The sequence below is a fragment of the Scyliorhinus canicula genome, chromosome 9, assembly GCF_902713615.1.
Source record: "Scyliorhinus canicula chromosome 9, sScyCan1.1, whole genome shotgun sequence".
NCBI classification, from domain to species: Eukaryota; Metazoa; Chordata; class Chondrichthyes; order Carcharhiniformes; family Scyliorhinidae; genus Scyliorhinus; species Scyliorhinus canicula.
In genome coordinates, this window is record NC_052154.1 from 94,782,145 (window position 1) to 94,793,573 (window position 11,429).

The 11,429-nt window shown below is 53.6% G+C and overlaps 1 protein-coding gene across 3 annotated transcripts in view; it reads right to left on the minus strand.

Annotated features, from left to right (window-relative positions):
- LOC119971546 (zinc finger E-box-binding homeobox 1-like) overlaps window positions 1-11,429 on the minus strand; it is a 703,616-nt gene that overhangs the window by 229,341 nt on the left and 462,846 nt on the right. The gene's annotated exons all lie outside the window — the stretch shown is intronic.

Consider the following 11,429-nt stretch of genomic DNA (forward strand, 5'->3'; position numbering starts at 1 on the left):
CTGGGAGATTGACTCTGTGACTGGGAGATTGACTCTGTGACCGGGAGATTGACTCTGTGACCGGGAGATTGACTCTGTGACTGGGAGATTGACTCTGTGACCGGGAGATTGACTCTGTGACGGGAGATTGACTCTGTGACCGGGAGATTGACTCTGTGACTGGGAGATTGACTCTGTGACGGGAGATTGACTCTGTGACTGGGAGATTGACTCTGTGACCGGGAGATTGACTCTGTGACTGGGAGATTGACTCTGTGACTGGGAGATTGACTCTGTGACCGGGAGATTGACTCTGTGACTGGGAGATTGACTCTGTGACCGGGAGATTGTTTCTGTGACCGGGAGATTGACTCTGTGGCTGGGAGATTGACTCTGTGACTGGGAGATTGACTCTGTGACTGGGAGATTGACTCTGTGGCTGGGAGATTGACTCTGTGACTGGGAGATTGACTCTGTGACTGGGAGATTGACTCTGTGACTGGGAGATTGACTCTGTGACTGGGAGATTGACTCTGTGACTGGGAGATTGACTCTGTGACTGGGAGATTGACTCTGTGACCGGGAGATTGACTTCTGTGACCGGGAGATTGACTCTGTGACTGGGAGATTGACTCTGTGACCGGGAGATTGACTCTGTGACCGGGAGATTGACTCTGTGGCTGGGAGATTGACTCTGTGACTGGGAGATTGACTCTGTGACCGGGAGATTGACTCTGTGACTGGGAGATTGACTCTGTGACCGGGAGATTGACTCTGTGACCGGGAGATTGACTCTGTGACCGGGAGATTGACTCTGTGACCGGGAGATTGACTCTGTGACCGGGAGATTGACTCTGTGACCGGGAGATTGACTCTGTGACCGGGAGATTGACTCTGTGACCGGGAGATTGACTCTGTGACCGGGAGATTGACTCTGTGACTGGGAGATTGACTCTGTGACCGGGAGATTGACTCTGTGACCGGGAGATTGACTCTGTGACTGGGAGATTGACTCTGTGACCTAGGAGATTGACTCTGTGACTGGGAGATTGACTCTGTGACTGGGAGATTGACTCTGTGACTGGGAGATTGACTCTGTGACTGGGAGATTGACTCTGTGACCTGGGAGATTGACTCTGTGACTGGGAGATTGACTCTGTGACCGGGAGATTGACTCTGTGACTGGGAGATTGACTCTGTGACTGGGAGATTGACTCTGTGACTGGGAGATTGACTCTGTGACTGGGAGATTGACTCTGTGACCGGGAGATTGACTCTGTGACTGGGAGATTGACTCTGTGACTGGGAGATTGACTCTGTGACTGGGAGATTGACTCTGTGACCTGGGAGATTGACTCTGTGACTGGGAGATTGACTCTGTGACTGGGAGATTGACTCTGTGACCGGGAGATTGACTCTGTGACTGGGAGATTGACTCTGTGACTGGGAGATTGACTCTGTGACTGGGAGATTGACTCTGTGACTGGGAGATTGACTCTGTGGCTGGGAGATTGACGCTGTGGCTGGGAGATTGACTCTGTGGCTGGGAGATTGACTCTGTGACCGGGGAGATTGACTCTGTGGCTGGGAGATTGACTCTGTGACCGGGAGATTGACTCTGTGGCTGGGAGATTGACGCTGTGGCTGGGAGATTGACTCTGTGGCTGGGAGATTGACTCTGTGACCGGGAGATTGACTCTGTGGCCGGGAGATTGACTCTGTGACCGGGAGATTGACTCTGTGACTGGGAGATTGACTCTGTGACCGGGAGATTGACTCTGTGGCTGGGAGATTGACTCTGTGGCTGGGAGATTGACTCTGTGGCTGGGAGATTGACTCTGTGACCGGGAGATTGACTCTGTGACCGGGAGGTTGACTCTGTGACCGGGAGATTGTTTCTGTGACTGGGAGATTGACTCTGTGACCGGGAGATTGACTCTGTGGCTGGGAGATTGACTCTGTGACTGGGAGATTGACTCTGTGACCGGGAGATTGACTCTGTGACTGGGAGATTGACTCTGTGACCGGGAGATTGACTCTGTGGCCTGGGAGATTGACTCTGTGACCGGGAGATTGACTCTGTGGCTGGGAGATTGACTCTGTGACCGGGAGATTGACTCTGTGACTGGGAGATTGACTCTGTGACTGGGAGATTGACTCTGTGACTGGGAGATTGACTCTGTGGCTGGGAGATTGACTCTGTGGCTGGGAGATTGACGCTGTGGCTGGGAGATTGACTCTGTGGCCGGGAGATTGACTCTGTGACCGGGAGATTGACTCTGTGGCCGGGAGATTGACTCTGTGACCGGGAGATTGACTCTGTGACTGGGAGATTGACTCTGTGGCTGGGAGATTGACTCTGTGACTGGGAGATTGACTCTGTGACGGGGAGATTGACTCTGTGACCGGGAGATTGACTCTGTGACCGGGAGATTGACTCTGTGACTGGGAGATTGACTCTGTGACCGGGAGATTGACTCTGTGACCGGGAGATTGACTCTGTGGCTGGGAGATTGACTCTGTGACTGGGAGATTGACTCTGTGACCGGGAGATTGACTCTGTGACCGGGAGATTGACTCTGTGACTGGGAGATTGACTCTGTGACCGGGAGGTTGACTCTGTGACCGGGAGGTTGACTCTGTGACCGGGAGGTTGACTCTGTGACCGGGAGGTTGACTCTGTGACTGGGAGATTGACTCTGTGACCGGGAGATTGACTCTGTGACCGGGAGATTGACTCTGTGACCGGGAGGTTGACTCTGTGACCGGGAGATTGACTCTGTGACCGGGAAATTGACTCTGTGACCGGGAGATTGACTCTGTGACCGGGAGATTGACTCTGTGACCGGGAAATTGACTCTGTGACCGGGAGATTGACTCTGTGCTGGGAGATTGACTCTGTGACCGGGAGATTGACTCTGTGACCGGGAGATTGACACTGTGGCTGGGAGATTGACTCTGTGGCTGGGAGATTGACTCTGTGACTGGGAGATTGACTCTGTGACTGGGAGATTGACTCTGTGACTGGGAGATTGACTCTGTGACTGGGAGATTGACTCTGTGACTGGGAGGTTGACTCTGTGACCGGGAGATTGTTTCTGTGACCGGGAGATTGACTCTGTGGCTGGGAGATTGACTCTGTGACTGGGAGATTGACTCTGTGACTGGGAGATTGACTCTGTGGCTGGGAGATTGACTCTGTGGCTGGGAGATTGACGCTGTGGCTGGGAGATTGACTCTGGCTGGGAGATTGACTCTGTGACCGGGAGATTGACTCTGTGGCTGGGAGATTGACTCTTTGACCGGGAGATTGACTCTGTGACTGGGAGATTGACTCTGTGACTGGGAGATTGACTCTGTGACCGGGAGATTGTTTCTGTGACCGGGAGATTGACTCTGTGGCTGGGAGATTGACTCTGTGACTGGGAGATTGACTCTGTGACCGGGAGATTGACTCTGTGACCGGGAGATTGACTCTGTGACCGGGAGATTGACTCTGTGACCGGGAGATTGACTCTGTGACCGGGAGATTGACTCTGTGACCGGGAGATTGACTCTGTGACCGGGAGATTGACTCTGTGACCGGGAGATTGACTCTGTGACCGGGAGATTGACTCTGTGACCGGGAGATTGACTCTGTGACCGGGAGATTGACTCTGTGACCGGGAGATTGACTCTGTGACCGGGAGATTGTCTCTGTGATCGGGAGATTGACTCTGTGACCGGGAGATTGACTCTGTGGCTGGGAGATTGACTCTGTGGCTGGGAGATTGACTCTCTGACTGGGAGATTGACTCTGTGACTGGGAGATTGACTCTGTGACCGGGAGATTGACTCTCTGACTGGGAGATTGACTCTGTGGCTGGGAGATTGACTCTGTGACCGGGAAATTGACTCTGTGACCGGGAGATTGACTCTGTGACCGGGAGATTGACTCTGTGACCGGGAAATTGACTCTGTGACCGGGAGATTGACTCTGTGCTGGGAGATTGACTCTGTGACCGGGAGATTGACTCTGTGACCGGGAGATTGACACTGTGGCTGGGAGATTGACTCTGTGGCTGGGAGATTGACTCTGTGACTGGGAGATTGACTCTGTGACTGGGAGATTGACTCTGTGACTGGGAGATTGACTTTGTGACTGGGAGATTGACTCTGTGACTGGGAGGTTGACTCTGTGACCGGGAGATTGTTTCTGTGACCGGGAGATTGACTCTGTGGCTGGGAGATTGACTCTGTGACTGGGAGATTGACTCTGTGACTGGGAGATTGACTCTGTGGCTGGGAGATTGACTCTGTGGCTGGGAGATTGACGCTGTGGCTGGGAGATTGACTCTGGCTGGGAGATTGACTCTGTGACCGGGAGATTGACTCTGTGGCTGGGAGATTGACTCTTTGACCGGGAGATTGACTCTGTGACTGGGAGATTGACTCTGTGACTGGGAGATTGACTCTGTGACCGGGAGATTGTTTCTGTGACCGGGAGATTGACTCTGTGGCTGGGAGATTGACTCTGTGACCGGGAGATTGACTCTGTGACTGGGAGATTGATTCTGTGACCGGGAGATTGACTCTGTGACCGGGAGATTGTTTCTGTGACCGGGAGATTGACTCTGTGACCGGGAGATTGACTCTGTGACCGGGAGATTGACTCTGTGACCGGGAGATTGACTCTGTGACCGGGAGATTGACTCTGTGACCGGGAGATTGACTCTGTGACCGGGAGATTGTTTCTGTGACCGGGAGATTGACTCTGTGACCGGGAGATTGACTCTGTGACCGGGAGATTGTTTCTGTGACCGGGAGATTGACTCTGTGACCGGGAGATTGACTCTGTGACCGGGAGATTGACTCTGTGACCGGGAGATTGACTCTGTGACCGGGAGATTGACTCTGTGACCGGGAGATTGTTTCTGTGACCGGGAGATTGACTCTGTGACCGGGAGATTGTCTCTGTGATCGGGAGATTGACTCTGTGACCGGGAGATTGACTCTGTGGCTGGGCGATTGACTCTGTGACTGGGAGATTGACTCTGTGGCTGGGAGATTGACTCTCTGACTGGGAGATTGACTCTGTGGCTGGGAGATTGACTCTGTGACCGGGAGATTGACTCTGTGACCGGGAGATTGACTCTGTGACTGGGAGATTGACTCTGTGACTGGGAGATTGACTCTGTGACCGGGAAATTGTTTCTGTGACAGGTAGATTGACTCTGTGACTGGGAGATTGACTCTGTGACCGGGAGATTGATTCTGTGACCGGGAGATTGACTCTGTGACTGGGAGATTGACTCTGTGACCGGGAAATTGACTCTGTGACCGGGAGACTGACTCTGTGACTGGGAGATTGACTCTGTGACCGGGAGATTGACTCTGTGACCGGGAGATTGACTCTGTGGCGGGGAGATTGACTCTGTGACCGGGAGATTGACTCTGTGACTGGGAGATTGACTCTGTGACTGGGAGATTGACTCTGTGACCGGGAGGTTGACTCTGTGACCGGGAGACTGACTCTGTGACCGGGAGATTGACTCTGTGACCGGGAGATTGACTCTGTGACCGGGAGATTGACACTGTGACTGGGAGATTGACTCTTTGACCGGGAGATTGACTCTGTGACCGGGAGACTGACTCTGTGACCGGGAGATTTACTCTGTGACTGGGAGATTGACTCTGTGACTGGGAGGTTGACTCTGTGACCGGGAGATTGACTCTGTGGCTGGGAGATTGACTCTGTGACTGGGAGATTGACTCTGTGACCGGGAGATTGACTCTGTGACCGGGAGATTGACTCTGTGACCGGGAGATTGACTCTGTGACCGGGAGATTGACTCTGTGACCGGGAGATTGTTTCTGTGACCGGGAGATTGACTCTGTGACTGGGAGATTGACTCTGTGACTGGTAGATTGACTCTGTGACTGGGAGATTGACTCTGTGACCGGGAGGTTGACTCTGTGACCGGGAGGTTGACTCTGTGACCGGGAGGTTGACTCTGTGACTGGGAGATTGACTCTGTGACCGGGAGATTGACTCTGTGACCGGGAGATTGACTCTGTGGCTGGGAGATTGACTCTGTGACCGGGAGATTGACTCTGTGACTGGGAGATTGATTCTGTGACCGGGAGATTGACTCTGTGACCGGGAGATTGTTTCTGTGACCGGGAGATTGACTCTGTGACCGGGAGATTGACTCTGTGACCGGGAGATTGACTCTGTGACCGGGAGATTGACTCTGTGACCGGGAGATTGACTCTGTGACCGGGAGATTGACTATGTGACCGGGAGATTGACTCTGTGACCGGGAGATTGACTCTGTGACCGGGAGATTGTTTCTGTGACCGGGAGATTGACTCTGTGACCGGGAGATTGTCTCTGTGATCGGGAGATTGACTCTGTGACCGGGAGATTGACTCTGTGGCTGGGAGATTGACTCTGTGGCTGGGAGATTGACTCTCTGACTGGGAGATTGACTCTGTGACTGGGAGATTGACTCTGTGACCGGGAGATTGACTCTCTGACTGGGAGATTGACTCTGTGGCTGGGAGATTGACTCTGTGACCGGGAAATTGACTCTGTGACCGGGAGATTGACTCTGTGACCGGGAGATTGACTCTGTGACCGGGAAATTGACTCTGTGACCGGGAGATTGACTCTGTGCTGGGAGATTGACTCTGTGACCGGGAGATTGACTCTGTGACCGGGAGATTGACACTGTGGCTGGGAGATTGACTCTGTGGCTGGGAGATTGACTCTGTGACTGGGAGATTGACTCTGTGACTGGGAGATTGACTCTGTGACTGGGAGATTGACTTTGTGACTGGGAGATTGACTCTGTGACTGGGAGGTTGACTCTGTGGCGGGGAGATTGACTCTGTGACCGGGAGATTGACTCTGTGACTGGGAGATTGACTCTGTGACTGGGAGATTGACTCTGTGACCGGGAGGTTGACTCTGTGACCGGGAGACTGACTCTGTGACCGGGAGATTGACTCTGTGACCGGGAGATTGACTCTGTGACCGGGAGATTGACACTGTGACTGGGAGATTGACTCTTTGACCGGGAGATTGACTCTGTGACCGGGAGACTGACTCTGTGACCGGGAGATTTACTCTGTGACTGGGAGATTGACTCTGTGACTGGGAGGTTGACTCTGTGACCGGGAGATTGACTCTGTGGCTGGGAGATTGACTCTGTGACTGGGAGATTGACTCTGTGACCGGGAGATTGACTCTGTGACCGGGAGATTGACTCTGTGACTGGGAGATTGACTCTGTGACCGGGAGATTGACTCTGTGACCGGGAGATTGTTTCTGTGACCGGGAGATTGACTCTGTGACTGGGAGATTGACTCTGTGACTGGTAGATTGACTCTGTGACTGGGAGATTGACTCTGTGACCGGGAGGTTGACTCTGTGACCGGGAGGTTGACTCTGTGACCGGGAGGTTGACTCTGTGACTGGGAGATTGACTCTGTGACCGGGAGATTGTTTCTGTGACCGGGAGATTGACTCTGTGGCTGGGAGATTGACTCTGTGACTGGGAGATTGACTCTGTGACCGGGAGATTGACTCTGTGACCGGGAGGTTGACTCTGTGACCGGGAGGTTGACTCTGTGACCGGGAGGTTGACTCTGTGACTGGGAGATTGACTCTGTGACTGGGAGATTGACTTTGTGACTGGGAGATTGACTCTGTGACCGGGAATTTGACTCTGTGACCGGGAGATTGTTTCTGTGGCCGGGAGATTGACTCTGTGGCTGGGAGATTGACTCTGTGACTGGGAGATTGACTCTTTGACCGGGAGATTGACTCTGTGACCGGGAGATTGACTCTGTGACCGGGAGATTGACTCTGTGACTGGGAGATTGACTCTGTGACCGGGAGATTGTTTCTGTGACCGGGAGATTGACTCTGTGACCGGGAGATTGACTCTGTGACTGGGAGATTGACTCTGTGACCGGGAGATTGACTCTGTGACCGGGAGATTAACTCTGTGACCGGGAGGTTGACTCTGTGACCGGGAGATTGTTTCTGTGACCGGGAGATTGACTCTGTGACTGGGAGATTGACTCTGTGACCGGGAGATTGACTCTGTGACTGGGAGATTGACTCTGTGACTGGGAGATTGACTCTGTGACTGGGAGATTGACTTTGTGACTGGGATGTTGACTCTGTGACTGGGAGGTTGACTCTGTGACCGGGAGATTGTTTCTGTGACCGGGAGATTGACTCTGTGGCTGGGAGATTGACTCTTTGACCAGGAGATTGACTCTGTGACTGGGAGATTGACTCTGTGACTGGGAGATTGACTCTGTGACTGGGAGATTGACTCTGTGACTGGGAGATTGACTCTGTGACTGGGAGATTGACTCTGTGACCGGGAGATTGTTTCTGTGACCGGGAGATTGACTCTGTGGCTGGGAGATTGACTCTTTGACCAGGAGATTGACTCTGTGACTGGGAGATTGACTCTGTGACTGGGAGATTGACTCTGTGACTGGGAGATTGACTCTGTGACTGGGAGATTGACTCTGTGACTGGGAGATTGACTCTGTGGCTGGGAGATTGACTCTTTGACCAGGAGATTGACTCTGTGACTGGGAGATTGACTCTGTGACTGGGAGATTGACTCTGTGACTGGGAGATTGACTCTGTGACCGGGAGATTGTTCTGTGACCGGGAGATTGACTCTGTGGCTGGGAGATTGACTCTTTGACCAGGAGATTGACTCTGTGACTGGGAGATTGACTCTGTGACTGGGAGATTGACTCTGTGACTGGGAGATTGACTTTGTGACTGGGATGTTGACTCTGTGACTGGGAGGTTGACTCTGTGACCGGGAGATTGTTTCTGTGACCGGGAGATTGACTCTGTGGCTGGGAGATTGACTCTTTGACCAGGAGATTGACTCTGTGACTGGGAGATTGACTCTGTGACTGGGAGATTGACTCTGTGACTGGGAGATTGACTCTGTGACTGGGAGATTGACTCTGTGACTGGGAGATTGACTCTGTGACCGGGAGATTGACTCTGTGACCGGGAGATTGACTCTGTGACCGGGGGATTGTTTCTGTGACCGGGAGATTGACTCTGTGGCTGGGAGATTGACTCTGTGACCGGGAGATTGACTCTGTGACTGGGAGATTGATTCTGTGACCGGGAGATTGACTCTGTGACTGGGAGATTGACTCTGTGACCGGGAGATTGTTTCTGTGACCGGGAGATTGACTCTGTGACTGGGAGATTGACTCTGTGACTGGGAGATTGACTCTGTGGCTGGGAGATTGACTCTGTGACCGGGAGATTGACTCTGTGACCGGGAGATTGACTCTGTGACTGGGAGATTGACTCTGTGACTGGGAGATTGACTCTGTGACTGGGAGATTGACTCTGTGACTGGGAGATTGACTCTGTGACCGGGAGATTGACTCTGTGACCGGGAGATTGACTCTGTGACCGGGAGATTGACTCTGTGACCGGGAGATTGACTCTGTGACCGGGAGATTGACTCTGTGACTGGGAGATTGACTCTGTGACCGGGAGATTGACTCTGTGACTGGGAGATTGACTCTGTGACCGGGAGATTGACTCTGTGACCGGGAGATTGACTCTGTGACTGAATGAGAGACTGTGGGTGGTAATCTCTGTTCCTGAGACTAACGGTGGGATTGTCGGTTGCCCACGGCGGTATCGTGATCGGGCGGAGAATCCCGTTTTGGGAAGGAATCGAGAGCGGCGCCTGTTTTCTGATGCTCCGCCCCGTCCAAAACGGTGTCATCGGGGAGTCGGCAGCACACCATTGGGACGGCCTCAGGGTGTCACCAAGGCCCTTCCCTGATGCTCCACCCCCGATTGGCCGAGTTCAGGACGGCGCAGATCACTTGTGCTCTCAGTTTTCGTCAACCTCCCCGCCACAGTTGTGGGGCCGAGGGAGTGGTGCGGTGCCAACCGGGGGGGGGGGGGGGGGGGGGGGGGGGCTTCAACGAGGGCTGGCAGGGGGGGGGGAGTGGTCCCGTGGTGCACTATCTGGAAGGTCAGGTCCGGGCATGGTTGACGCAATGTTGTACGGTGTGACACGGCCATTCTCCGGCTGTTTCTGGTGTGGGACTGGGTGTTTTACCCTGCACCGCTGCTTGCCTCTCACCAGTCCCGGTGAGGGTTTGCCGCTGGTTTTTCCCATGCCGGTGTTGGCACTTCGCCACAAAATCAGAGAATCCAGTCCTAAGTTTTGATGCCGGTGCAGGATTCGTGGACGTCTATGACAGCTAATCTTGCACCTCACTATCTTGCGGATAGCACAATTGCTTCACAGCTCCAGGGTCCCAGGTTCGATTCCGGCTTGGGTCTGTGCGGAGTCTGCACATCCTCCCCGTGTCTGCGTGGGTTTCCTCCGGGTGCTCCGGTTTCCTCCCACAGTCCAAAGATGTGCAGGTTAGGTAGATTGGCCAAGATAAATTGCCCTTAGTGTCCAAAATTGCCCTTAGTGTTGGGAGGGGTTACTGGGTTATGGGGATAGGGTGGAGGCGTTGACCTTGGGTAGGGTGCTCTTTCCAAGAGCCGGTGCAGACCCGATGGGCTGAATGGCCTCCTTCTGCACTGTAAATTCTATGAAAATATCTATGATTCAGCGACTGTTAAGAGGCTAGCACGGCACCACAATCGATTCCAATGAGAAACTGTGTGGGATTCGCCAGATTCGCGATTGATACTCAGGAGACCGACAAGCTGTAGCCGCATATACCCACTTCACTCTCCACACACACCATCCTAGCCAACAAGGTACCAGCAAGACACATGGACCCACAATTTACGGACTCCGAGCTGGAGACCCAGCTGGATGCGGTGGAGGAGAGGTGGGCCACCCTGTAACCTGGCCCAGGAAGGAGGCTGTCAGTTGTCGTAGTTTGCCATACCTGGGTGCAGGTGGCAGAGGTGGTCAGAGCAACGAACAACACCGTCCAGACCGGCCAGCAGTATGACAAAAAACTGCATGACCTCTTCAAGGCGGCCAGTATCAGTAGGCAGCACTGTGCCCCCAGCACCAACCCCCATCCCACACACCTGTGGCCCTCCTCCCACCCAGCATAGCGGCCAAATCCCTGTGCACCACGTAGGCACCCAAACAGACTGCCATGGCTGGGTGCCCTGGCCACTGAGGCCACCAGCTACCCACCTCTGGGGTGCATACGCATACTGTCTAATGCTGTTCTTTTCTTTCCCGCCCCCCAGGAGAACAGCACCCACAACTGCTGGGAGCGGGAGAAGACTGGAGGGGGACCACCGGACTTGCAACCTCTTACTGTAGTTTGAGCAGAGATATTTTGAATATGGTTAGGGAATGGGGCCGAGTCACTTCAGAACTGAGTTCCCTCAGCCCATCAACGATGTGATATGTTCACCAATTCTTCCAAGATTTATTTCATGGTCTGGGAATGATCTTAAGTTGTTT